We start from the raw sequence: 12,024 nt of genomic DNA, 5'->3' as shown, positions 1-12,024 counted from the left end.
TTACAAAAGGTGTCTAGGCTATTCATGTAGGATATATTATCTTTTTATAAGCTGTATTTTATGCAGATTTCCTTTCTGTTGGAGAACCGAGTATTTAAACACAGTCAGTCCCAGCAAATCATCTTCTTTTACTACCATTTTTATCTGATGCATTTGGGACTGTGGCAGACTGCAGTGTTCTTTCAGCTGGTGGTTAAGATCATCACTACTTGCAAACGCTCCTCATAAACAGCCACAGGATCTGCCTCTGTGAGGTGCTGAGCAGCTTCAGCCCTTACCAATATAAAAGGGGAGTCTGGCAATCATCCCGCCTCTTGGGATCCAAGGACAGCCAGGGCTGAATACGGAGCCGTGGGCATGATTTCTTTCTCCTGCAATTGAAATGTTCTTTAAGCTACAAGGCAGTTTTTGTCACATTCACAGTTTGAGCCACGTCCATTTGAAATCACTATTCACCACTCCTTCATTTTTCCTAAGTTCCAGTGACTCGGCGATCAAAGTCCCTAGACCAGCACATTAGAGGCGACGGGACACTCCAGCGGGCATTTCACAGGATCTGGCGCTTCGCCTGGCTGCGGGAGGGTGCCACTCTCCCGTTCTTCTCTCGGCTCTCGTAAAGACTAAGAGATTATCGCCCAAACCTTCTCAGCTGACCTGACCCCACGGGTCAGAGCCTCCGGGTGGTGTAATTCAGTGTAGCCCCATCAAAGCCACCCGGAGGAGACATGGGCAATGGTTTGGAGATAGCTCAATGCATCAGTGCTTTCTGCCCTCCAAACCCGTTCTATCCTGTCCACTTCAGCGCTTGCCCTGTCTTAACTTGTATCTATTGTCTCCCTGGCTTCTCAACTCACAAGTTATGAGAAACATTTTGCTGTGTTCTCTTCCCTTCTATAGCCTGCATTTCCTAATCGTCTAAGTGCCTCGCATTCTCCACAGCTGGCCTCTAAGACAGTTGCAGCCCCGGGCGCAGGGCTGGGTATATCGGCTATGATCACGATTTATTTTTGGGATGCAGGAGTATGCCCACATCTCAGCAGCTGTGAATGCTGGCATGTGCTGGGGACAGGAAAGGTTTACATTGCCTGGATTCCAGGGGACTGATTTAGAGCAACTTGTTTTGAGGCAGTTGGCCAGATAAAACCCATGCCGACTCCCTCTGGAAAGCTACCATCTAAAACCAATATGGTCTCATCTTCAGCTTTCGGGCAGTGCCCTCGAGAAGACTAACCTGCTCTTTGGGTCCTCTTCATGTTGCATCCCGGTCCCTGGTGGGCAGCGGACGAGGGGCACACGTTGGGCTCGTGCGTTTGTCGCTCTTCTCAAGGTGGAGGACCGCCCTAGTAACGCCAGTGGTGTCGGGCCCACTTCTCCTCCCAGCACATGGGGAACCGGAGCCGAAGAGCTCAGCAGCCTCGTGTGTTGATGGAGAGGTGACTCGTGGTTTGCTTTCCTCAGGGTCAGCGTCCCTAGACCACAGTGAGACAGCAGACGATTGATTTCTGACACTTTTTGGAACAGCAACCAGCCCATAAAGCATTTTGCCCTAACCCAAACAAGATAGGATGCAACGATTAGGAGAACGATTAAAACTCTGACCATTTTGTTTAACAACCGTGGTAATGACAGCAACAGCAGGAGAGTTTGCCCTCTCTGAGCATGCATTTCTTAGTGACATAATACATTTCAAGCTTTAAAGCACCCTTGTGATTGTGATAAATGAAACAATTCAATAAATTAAACATTGTTCGGAGAGAGGGATAGCTGGTGAGTGCCAGCTGATACTTGGTTCATATAAGAATAAAGCAGCAGTGATCCTGAAGCTTTGCTTCGTGCAGAGCTCTGCTTGCGGTCAGGCTTGCTCGCGGTGTAGCGTGAGGTACCACAACCTGTTTAAGCTGCCTTGCAGGAATCATCTCTGTCTCATCTGCTTCTGATTTGCCGCATGACAAATGCTAGCTTCCCTGCACAGCTGGGAATAGAGACATGTCCCGAGATCGCAGCTCACGAAAAATCCGGGTGGGACAGCATATATTTTAGAAATGCCTGATGCAAGTAAATTGCTGAAGCAACCCCTTTTTGCATGATGGTTTAATTAACAACCGCCATGTTATTGTGTCTTATGTGATTCGCGGTGCTTATCGGAAGGCTCCTTTTCTGAGGCAGGGACCGTCCCTTCCCCTCGCGGTTTACTCAGGTTTTCCTCACCGGTGCCAGGAGTGGAGAAGGTCCCTTGCCCCGCTCCTGAGCAGGCAAACTCCTGCGCTCCGGCGTGCAAGACCCGGACACGAGGTGGGTGAGCCACCGCCAAAATCACCTTTGCCCAGCTCTGGAGCCCACCCGCCAGAGGCTGGGGGTGCCTGAAGACGTCGGGTAGGCAGAGTGAAAGGTGACGCCGCGTAACACCGCTGTCGACGGTAGGCATTTTGGGCAAAAGGCACACGGTCAGCCTGCCAGTATCGAGTGGAATTTCTGGAAACCAGTGCAATCCTTAGCAGTTTAAAAGGCTGTTTGTGTCTTGAGCTTTTACGCTGTGAGGGAATTGGACCATGCCTCTATCCAGACTGTAAATAATTTGCGGCGAGAGCTGTTTTTATCACTGTGCTTCAAACAACACTCAGCATATTGCTGGAACCACTTATATAAATAAATTATATAATATGTCTTTGGGTAACTTAAATACCACGCTGAGCAGTCAGTAGTTGAAAGTTGAAAGACGCCAAAGCCAAATTTGAAAATAGAAGGAGGCAAAACATTAGATAATTCAGTCATATTTATTATAGTTTTTCATTTTCTGTAGCAGTCTGGTAATATAGAAAGATATTTGTGTTAAAATATCATTGTTCTACAGAACAGATGTTTTTATATTACTTTCTCTATTGTGTTTAATAACATATGACATGCTGTAGTCATAACACGTTGTTAAAAAACTTCTGCAGATACAACATCTACTTTTGATTAAACAAGTGTGCTGGGAGTTCGGTGTATCCCAGTGTAATTAAATGTTATTTTTCTATTTTGGAGCAGTTAATTGAATTGCACAATGGGCTACTTTAAGAAAACAAGAAGAATATCTTTCTTTGTTTCTAAAACCTAAGGTAAACAAAATAATTCTTAAACAGTTTAGTGCTGAATATCCCATACAGTTGAACTTCAAAATAAATCACATTTCCCTATTTAAGCATAGTTTCTTGATAGTGGCAAAGTGCTAGTTCTCAAAATACAGATTACAAAGCGAGGACTGAGATGAGCAAAGTCTTTGAACACGTAGCAGATATGTTGTGCTGGAGACCCCACCAGTATAAACAGATTTAAATCCATGGAGCTGGAGAAATGGAAGGTCAGGCTTTTTAATCCTTTCTTATTCAAGGATTCTCTCCTGAGCATAAAAGAGAGGTAAGGTGCTCTGTACTACAAGGCTGCAAGTACAAGAACAGAAATAAAAAAAGAGGGTAACAGCAAGATCAACTGGTTTCAAAGGAAATGATGCCAGTAGGGGAGAGTGGGAGAAAAGCGGACGTGAAATTATCATGGGTAAAAACGGGAAGGCAATAGCTTTCTTGACAAAAGGTCATCAGTGGCTGGGAAAGGCACCACTGCTTTCTTACCATTGTTTTTCAAACACATTGATGAGGATGTCTGTATAGAAGAGATTCCAGAAGTCAGCCTCTGCTACATTTTGGCAGGATACAGATTTTTGATGCACATTCTGTATACTTTGAATCTTGATATCCAGAAGGCATTTGACTAAGTAGAGTGGCGGGTAACGACCAAGATTGTGCCTGGGGGAGACGAAGGAGAACTCGTGATCTCTGGGCAAAGCTTTAAGATTATTAGGAACTGGCACATGAGCACAGCTGCCTGCATCGTGCCCATGGTAAAAGGGAAGCTGTCTCTATTAAGGCTACCAGGTCAAGGTGTCCTTGACGTGAATAACTTGATCGTCAGCGTCTTAGCACAAAGTTTGAACTTTAATATGTATTACTTAGCTTCATATAATATAACCTCAGTGTATCTGTGTGGCAGAGTATCCTTATCTGAATGATTAACATTAGATCATGAGTGGTTGCTAAAAAAAGGCGCAGGAAAGATCAAAGCAGTGCCCTAACTAAGCAGCATCCCCTCAAACAGATTTACAGCTTCAAGGTGACTCCTCGGTCCATGCTCCTCAGCCCAGCGGCAGGATTGTTTGCCAAAGCTTAGAGGACAGCAATTGAAAGACAGTGATCTGCTGAGGGCCTGATTCCTGGAAGAGGGAAGAGAGGAAACTGTCACTTGCAAAAGCTGGCATGCAGAGACCCTGCGCCCAAAGTGTAACCAGGGTCTCCAGAGAAAGGGCTGTTCGAGTTATGCCCACCCAAAGCATGAGCTGAATTCCAGGCGCAGGTCCCACAGCACGTAAAAGGCAAGTGTCGCGCTCAGCTGGCGTGAAGGTATAGCCTGCAGATGGAATTAAGGAGATCATTAGCTGGTAACTGAGAAAGAAGTGAAGGGACCTGCCTACTTGGAAAGGGAGCCCTTAGGGAGCTGGGAGAGGTCTCCGGAGAGGCGAGATGGGTGACAGATGGGGTCAGGGAAATGTGAACTGCATCTACAGCTCATTCGAGGAACATAAGGTCACATTTATAGTATTTGCTGATGAACGGCGAGATTTTACCGCACATCCCGGGCAGCCTACCCTGTGCTGTTAGAAATCATAAAGTAATTCAATGCGCGATAAGGGTGTAACTTGATACTCATCACGTCTGAAATCTCAGTTTCTGCAGAGTCACACCCTTCTGCTTAGACGAACTGTTGAATAATAAAAGCCTTTGGACTTGGCATTTCACGAAATGTGAAATCAAGGTTAGCTGTCAGTTCTTCAGTCCAAACAGTTGGGGCTGGTTGAGGTGAGGCATTCGGCCACTGCGAAGGGGCAGGGCATGCTTCACAGGGACACCTGTTTCCTCCCTATTTGATGAACCAACTTCAAGGATTTTCAGGCAGACTGAAAGCTAAAAACTCCTACTTGGGTAGAAATTTCTTCTCCCCCCTATTTTGTTTACCTCACTCAAAAACCTTGAATTGCGCTTTAAAATAGTTGACAACGTGTAACCTTAGGAAACCACATTCCCAGTGTTCGAACATATTTTGGGGCTTTGCTAATATCATATTAAAGTGTATGAGACACACTGGCTACCATTTGGTCTGAAGGAAACAACAGATGCCAGGTAAAATAAGAATCCAGTGCTACCAGTTGCAGGGCCTGGAGGAAATACCAGAGATGTCGATGGAGTAGAGGACGGTGATAATTCTAGGCTATGTCTACACCGCTCGTCCAGCACAAATAGGGAAAGTCTGGTGCACCCCCTGACACCACGCTCTGCATTTGTGCCACTGGCTCTACAATATTTCTCAGTCAGCCTGTTGGTATGAACATTGCATAAGAAACTCTGAGCTATAAATTGTGTTGGCTTCTAGGTGAAGCAACATCAGCAGCCATGTAAGAAGGACTGCTTAGAGGTGATTTGTGGCCACAGGGACAGATGGGATAGACGGTAGTTGCCAAGGCAGTAAAATTTCATCATCTGCCCTGCCTGCACAATAGTCACAAAACCTCTTCCTCACACCTTCCTTCACCCACCTGCCTGCTCGCCCCTCCGTTTTCCCTTAGAGTCTCACCTGAGCACAAGTATCAGAGGGTTGTTGGTGAACGTGGACAGCAGCGTGCACCTGGACCATTCTAGGCAGACAGTATTAGACCCTTCGTATTCAGAGAACATCTCCAGAGGATTCTCTCTGGTGAGGCTTCGCATGGAGAAATTGAACCTCGGGTCAGATTTCTCCCTGGTCCAGGTAGGAAGCAAGTCCCAGTGATGTCCTCCACCAGCGGGAGAGCACACACAAGCAAGCTGTACGTGTTTTGCCCCCTGTTTCTAGGATTTCCTGGTTGACGGCACCTTATAGATAGTTGTCTGACTGCTGGGCTTTTACACCTCTGCTGCCTTTCAGGTTTTGGCCTTTCCTCTTTACTTTTCCACCAGTTATTTCTTGCAGAGGAAGGCTTTTACTTCTCCTTCCCCAGGGTGCCCTCACCGTCCCTTCCGTGAATTCTTAATTTCAAAGGTGTTCTCCAAACACCTTTTGTCCCCTCCTGTACCTAAGTGAAGTTTAAATGTCCTCAGATGAAGGTCCTGACTATTTCTCAAGAGGCAAATGAAACACAAACTCCTGAAGTCTTAAACGCAAGATACACGTGAATACAAAAATTATGGGCGAACCGTTTCAGATGCTGGAACAGGAAGGCTGTTCAGAACTCCTGCTTTACAGAAAAAATAGCCAGGACCGGGGTAGCTATGGCAACGTGCGTATCGCCACGTTTGAGGGAAATCTAGTCCTCATAATGGGTAATCCAATGAAGCAAACAAAGCCGATAGATACCTAAGTAAATATAACAAAGTTATTAAAATTAATTTAAGATTAATATAACGATATAAAAATCCCTTGCACAGGATGCAACTATTTTAACTCTTCAGCCTCAGCAAACAGTCAGGCTTATCACATCACCAAACTGTGTCAGAAACAAACGGTTTCTTAGAAACCAACTTCAATTGTCAGTCCGACGCTTTATACACACGTGCGCGCGCACAGGCACCCGCGTTCCATAGGCACGCCGTATGGAACTACCTACACGCGGGGTGCTCGTGCATGTGCACGTATTCTGCAAGGGTTTTTAAAAGTCACCCTCCTCCTTAATCTCCATCCTCGCAGGCCACCCTGGTGCAGAACTCGCGCCCTTCTGCTGGAGAAGCACAGGTCCTTGGGCTTGCACTGGAGCCTCTCCTCGGCCTGCCAGCAGCACGGGGACGCAGGCACAGCCCTGCGTAGCCTGAATCCAGGGATGAAGACGCAGTACGTGCTCGCGTTGGAGCTCCCCCTTTACGATATCGATCGTCTTCCCATCAAGCTCACAACCTCCCCTTCTCCCAGAGCCGGGGACACGCTTCCCGGCCAGCGGAGGATAAGCGGTTCCTTTTGTCTGAAAAGTAGCGAACGGTTCCTAAAAGCACAAATTTACATTTTATGATTTTGGCCCTTTTTCCACGCTGTTTCTCATTCTTGGAACTCCTTCCCTCTTTTATGATCCAAGCAGCCGCCCATTTTCATTTAAATCATTCCTTGAAACACACTTTCTCTGCGAAGCCTCCGGCTACAGATGACTGGATATGGCAGGAACAGTGTTTGAATTCAGAACAAGGGTTTTGTTTGAGCAAATTGTTTGGGGAATAGCCACTTTTTATACCGCACCTGATATTCAACAGAATATTAGCATGCAAACAAGGATTTATTATTCACTAGTCATTATTTCATTATTGTTCTGTTTAAAAGAGATACAGTCATCTAATCACAGCACCAAGGGAATAGAAACATATCACGTCATTTAGTGTATCAATTACAGGCCTTAAATGAGGATGAGCAAATAGTCATCGTGAGCGGTTTGCCAGTTTACCTATTCTCAAGGGGGGGAATGAGGTTCTGTCTGCAAACAAACAAGCGAGCATTTGGGGGTAATCTGTTTGCAATCAACAGTTGAAGTGAGTCCTTTTCCAACAAAACTCTGTCACGGAGAAAAACTCATTTAAAAACAGTTAGAAAAAAAAGTATTTAATTGTATCATTTTAAAGCACCCCCTTTACTTGATTTGTGGACGGTGTTTTGTCTCTACATGTTCTCTAAGTTAGTTTGCAGTGCCGTATGCTACAATATCCCTAATAACTTTCAGCCAACAGCGAAAAGGCAGATTTTCTTGAGCTGCAGCGAAAAGCAGCGGCAGAGGAGGGAAGAGGCCCCAGGAAGCGTTTGGGACAGAATCTCTGTAAATGCTACGCACGCCTTCTCCCAAGCTCCGTGCGCTTCGCCGGTGCCCCGAAAGCTGGGCATCCTGGAAGAGGAGGAGCGGGCCAGGGAAATGACTGCCACAAGCCTCTCGGTCCCGCATGGAATTCCTCGCACGGAAAACCAGTGGCGGATTTACGTGCTCTGCACAGCGGGCCAGATCATACAGTCGTGGGAGGAATGCCCAGTTGCCTTAGCGGGCGCAGAGTCTCATCCCCGAGTACCACAGATTCCTCCTGCGATCTGCCGAAATTGTGTCGATTCAGTCCAAGACATCATTAACCTCAATAATCGTCTCGTCCCTTTGGTCTCAAGGCTCTGTTATGTTTCATCTACTTTGCTGCTATCTGGAGGCCCAGAAAAAAGGCTGGCTCATGCTGACTTAACTGCTCTGTCAAGGTCTCAGTGGACGGGAACGGCCGTCCTTCCCTGAGAAGAACCCAGCTGAATAAAGTTAGCAGAACCACTTGACACCGAATAATCAGGTAAATGCTGATAAGTGCCCTGCGGTGAGACAGAAACGTTAGGTAAAGCAAACCAAAGCCTCTTGCTAAACATTTGTGTCCGCAGGTAAATACTACGTGGGCACATGCTGTCCATTCATGAGGTGGCACCGGGAGGTCACCGTGCTGAGCGCAGCCGGTCCCCTTCGCGTCCCCTTCCCACCGAGAAGAGCTCAGGAGCTGATTTTGGCCAGGGCTGCGCCAGGAGAGTACTGTACTGCGCCGGCCTGAATTGCAAAAAGTCATTAAAGGACCGTGACTATCCCACCTTTCCAGAAAGTAAATATGTGTGTTTGTGTACGAAACATAGGGCAGGTATGAAAAATACTACAGACAAACTGAAAATCACGCCCTCAGTACAGAGTTAGGATGCAGGCTGCCTTTAGTGCAAGTACATCTTTTCTAGTTTCCTTGCTATCTGAACCTAAAGCCACCAGGTCGTTCACATTTTTCCCTCTGAGGAGGCGAATGTTGCCACCAGTTTTGCTTGTGCAGTAGGAGTGATATATGCGCTCTGTTGAGCATTGCCTTATTAGCACATCCTGCAAAATGATAACCAACCGGTGGTGTAAAGCCCTTGCCTAACATTTATAAACACTTCCTCAGAAGAAACGCCAGGCACTCCAATGCATTTAATTTTAGGAAAGCAGCTGGTCCAAAACAGTGGAGACTGTATTATTAGTCTCTCTCTCTGGGGCAGGACTGATCATGCTTTCCTATGGAGAGAATGGGCAGACGCCGTTTCGGAGCAGCTTTGGTGTCATGCAGCAGTCTGGCTTTCACCGTACCACCAATGTGGCTGCCCAGCGAAGGGGAGATGGCCAAGCTTGGTTTCAGCCTGCTCTGGTGGGAAGTGGAGCTCGAGGAAAGGGTTAGAGATACTCAGAAGGGCGAAGTGTTGCGTTTCAGGGGGTGCTGGGGTGGGGGGAGACAGAAAAGTAATGCAATTGCCTTTTCTTCAAAATAGGAAGGCGGCAGTAATGAATCGTTAACAGGAAAAAAACCTGTTAATATGAAGAACTGTGGTCTACGCATGCTGAAAGGCCAAAAACCCCGTAGAGAAGCCCTGCAGAGCTGAGTGGTACCAGAATAGCCACTGGTCTATACGGACAGACCTAAGCTACAAAACCTCTGACCCGAGCACACGTCCCTCATCCCAAGGGCAGCGAGGTGGTGCCACCTGAGCCCTCCTTAATTACTGAGTATGGAGAAAGCATATGGAAAACCTCAGCACAGGAAAGCAGCACAAAATGTCTTTGTAGAGCGCCTGTGCCAGTAACATTGCCCTGCATCCTGCTAGGAAGCAAGCCAGGGAGCAACGCTTCAGCGAGAGGAGCTCTGAAAGCCTTGATTCAATTTGTACCCAGCTCAGCTCCACGACTGTCTCTTAGCTGCTTCAGATTACTTTCTTTTTGGCAGCCCAGAAATTAGATGTTAACTGAGAGAACTGTATTAATCTCTATTAGCAAGGGGCTGGAATCTAAATAGCTCGAACTTAGGCTTTCTGGTGTGTCAGCTGAAGCAACATGCATTTATCCAATCTATAAATCAGCTTGTCTGACAGAGCAGCCAAAAGTAGGTGCCACAAAAATACGGTAGTCTATGCACAGCGTTCATCTTGAAATTGTTTTATGACTTGCTTTAAAAAGCTCGAAACAAATAAACAAACAAAATTATGACAAAAACTAGGAACTAACCTGGGGAGGCTAAAAATACTAAAATAATTCAAAATTTATTTATTTTAAGCTTTTTCCCAACATTACAGATTACAATAGCATACTGCAGGTTTCCAGCTGCTATTGTAGTGTTTCTGCAAGGGAAACTCCCTCTTAAATAGTTCTTATCTAAGAGAAGAAGCTGAATTTCTTCACTACAATACACCATGTGCAGAAAATGCCTGCTTGCCATCTAAACCCTTTTCTCTTGTCGAGGCAGTGTCCAGCACCACACGCTCAGAGGAAAAAAAAAAAGGCAAGAAGTGCTAAAATGAGCAATTACTAAGGAACCTGCCCCTAGCAAAAGTTGCCTTCTAATCACTGGGCAATTTATTGTTATTTATGATCTCAACCATGGTGATTTATATCCCTTGTAATTTGTTATTCTACTGAGTGTAATGCTTGGTGTTTTTTATTATTCATGGGCCTTTTTGAATCTTATTTCTCTGCCGACCTCAATAATAGCAGCTGGGGCAGTAAGTTCCACAAGTTAATTATTGGTTGTGTATAAAGCACCTTCCTTAAAAGAGTTGTATTTTACTTACGTTTGCCTCCTAATTTGCTTGAGTCTCTCCCGTTCCTGCACTCTGAGTATGGCTTCTTCCTCTGTAAGGTTCACTATTCTGCTTTGGCTACGTCTTCAAAAATCATTGCTTTTTTGTCTCCTTTGTCAGCTCTGAGACTATGCATCCCTTTGTGTGCAAACAGAGTCTTTCTGTGACCATTCGTACCACGAATACTTTCTCCATCAGCCGCCTTCTGGCAGGTTTTTTACCAAAGGTCTCCAGGTTGCAGAACTGCTTTGCCCTACCAAGGTGACCACCAGGGTGTTGGTAAACAACAACAAAAATGCAAGAACTCTTCCTAAATTCTCTTCCTAATTAGGAAGCGAGCCCTTGAGCAGGGCTTTGGATCAGCCACGCTTGCATCGCCTGCCAGAGCTGTCACGATGGGGAAATATATTGTCCCTGAACAAATCCTGCCTGACAGTACGGACTGAAAATAGTGCTTCGCTGGGGCTTGCCTCCCTCCCACGGCCCTCGCTGGAACCATTCCCCTCCCGCCGCTCCCCCCCGGCTCTCCCACTGCCCCCTTGGGCCGGGGGTCCCGTCTGCCCCCCCCAAGGCACAGCTGCCAGGGACAGGGGGCCGGTGCCGCGCAGATCCAGCGCCAAAAACGCCTGTCCCGTCCCCGTCCCCGTCCCCGTCCCCTCCCTGTGTTTCCCCAGGGAAGAAAGCGGGGGCTCGCTCAGCGCTGGGGCATAACCGGTGGCTTCCCAGTCCTGTCCCAGCCCAGCATCACTTCACTCTTCCTCAGCTCACGTGGGGGTTTAATTTCGCACTTTACTGTCTAGGGGGGTGGAAAAGCTTCTTCCTACGTCCTTTAGCCGCCGTGCCTGGCCCTGAGCCCTGTCCCACACCAGGTGCCCAGCCCCTGCCCGTGCTCCCAACCTCCTCCTGACGCAGAAGTGCCTCACCTACCCCAGAGCATCTCCCTGCTCCCCGTCGACTTGAGGAAGGGGCAGCAGAGCAGAGCTGGGAGTACAACCAAGCCGACACAAGTGCCGCGGAGCTCCGCGTTTCTTGTGTGGTGGCTTCTTCCATTGCCGCTTGCAAACTTGTGTGGTCCCGCCACGAGGAGTAGGTCTGGGCAGATGCTCCATGCAAGGGAGCTCCAGCCCGACCACCATCCCTTGTCCCTGCGCACAGGCTACACCCAGCACCAAGGCCCACCCAAAATGATTTAGGACAGGAGTGCCGCAAAAAGCTCAGCCCCGTGGTTCCCTGGTTATCAAAGATGCGAGAAGTGCCAGCGAAAGATGATGGGAACAGCATTTCCCGACTCCCGTCGTGCTCCCCGGTGGCCTCTCTGTTGAAAGTCAACAAAGAGAAAGAGGTTCCCATCGCCATCCCCACCACCCACGGTGCCTG

At 47.4% G+C, this 12,024-nt stretch overlaps 1 long non-coding RNA gene across 1 annotated transcript; it reads right to left on the bottom strand.

Annotated features, from left to right (window-relative positions):
• Positions 1-270: 270 nt before the first annotated feature.
• Positions 271-7,033, bottom strand: LOC115340429. The gene is made up of 3 exons (XR_003923052.1): positions 6,724-7,033; positions 1,232-1,546; positions 271-371 (listed from the first exon to the last, which is right to left on the bottom strand). It is a non-coding gene; the product is annotated as an uncharacterized LOC115340429 (long non-coding RNA).
• Positions 7,034-12,024: the final 4,991 nt, after the last annotated feature.

The sequence above is a fragment of the Aquila chrysaetos genome, chromosome 4 (genome assembly GCF_900496995.4).
Source record: "Aquila chrysaetos chrysaetos chromosome 4, bAquChr1.4, whole genome shotgun sequence".
In the NCBI taxonomy this organism is placed as follows: domain Eukaryota; kingdom Metazoa; phylum Chordata; class Aves; order Accipitriformes; family Accipitridae; genus Aquila; species Aquila chrysaetos.
The sequence above is the reverse complement of the archived record's forward strand: the minus strand, read 5'-3'. Positions and strand labels throughout refer to the sequence as shown.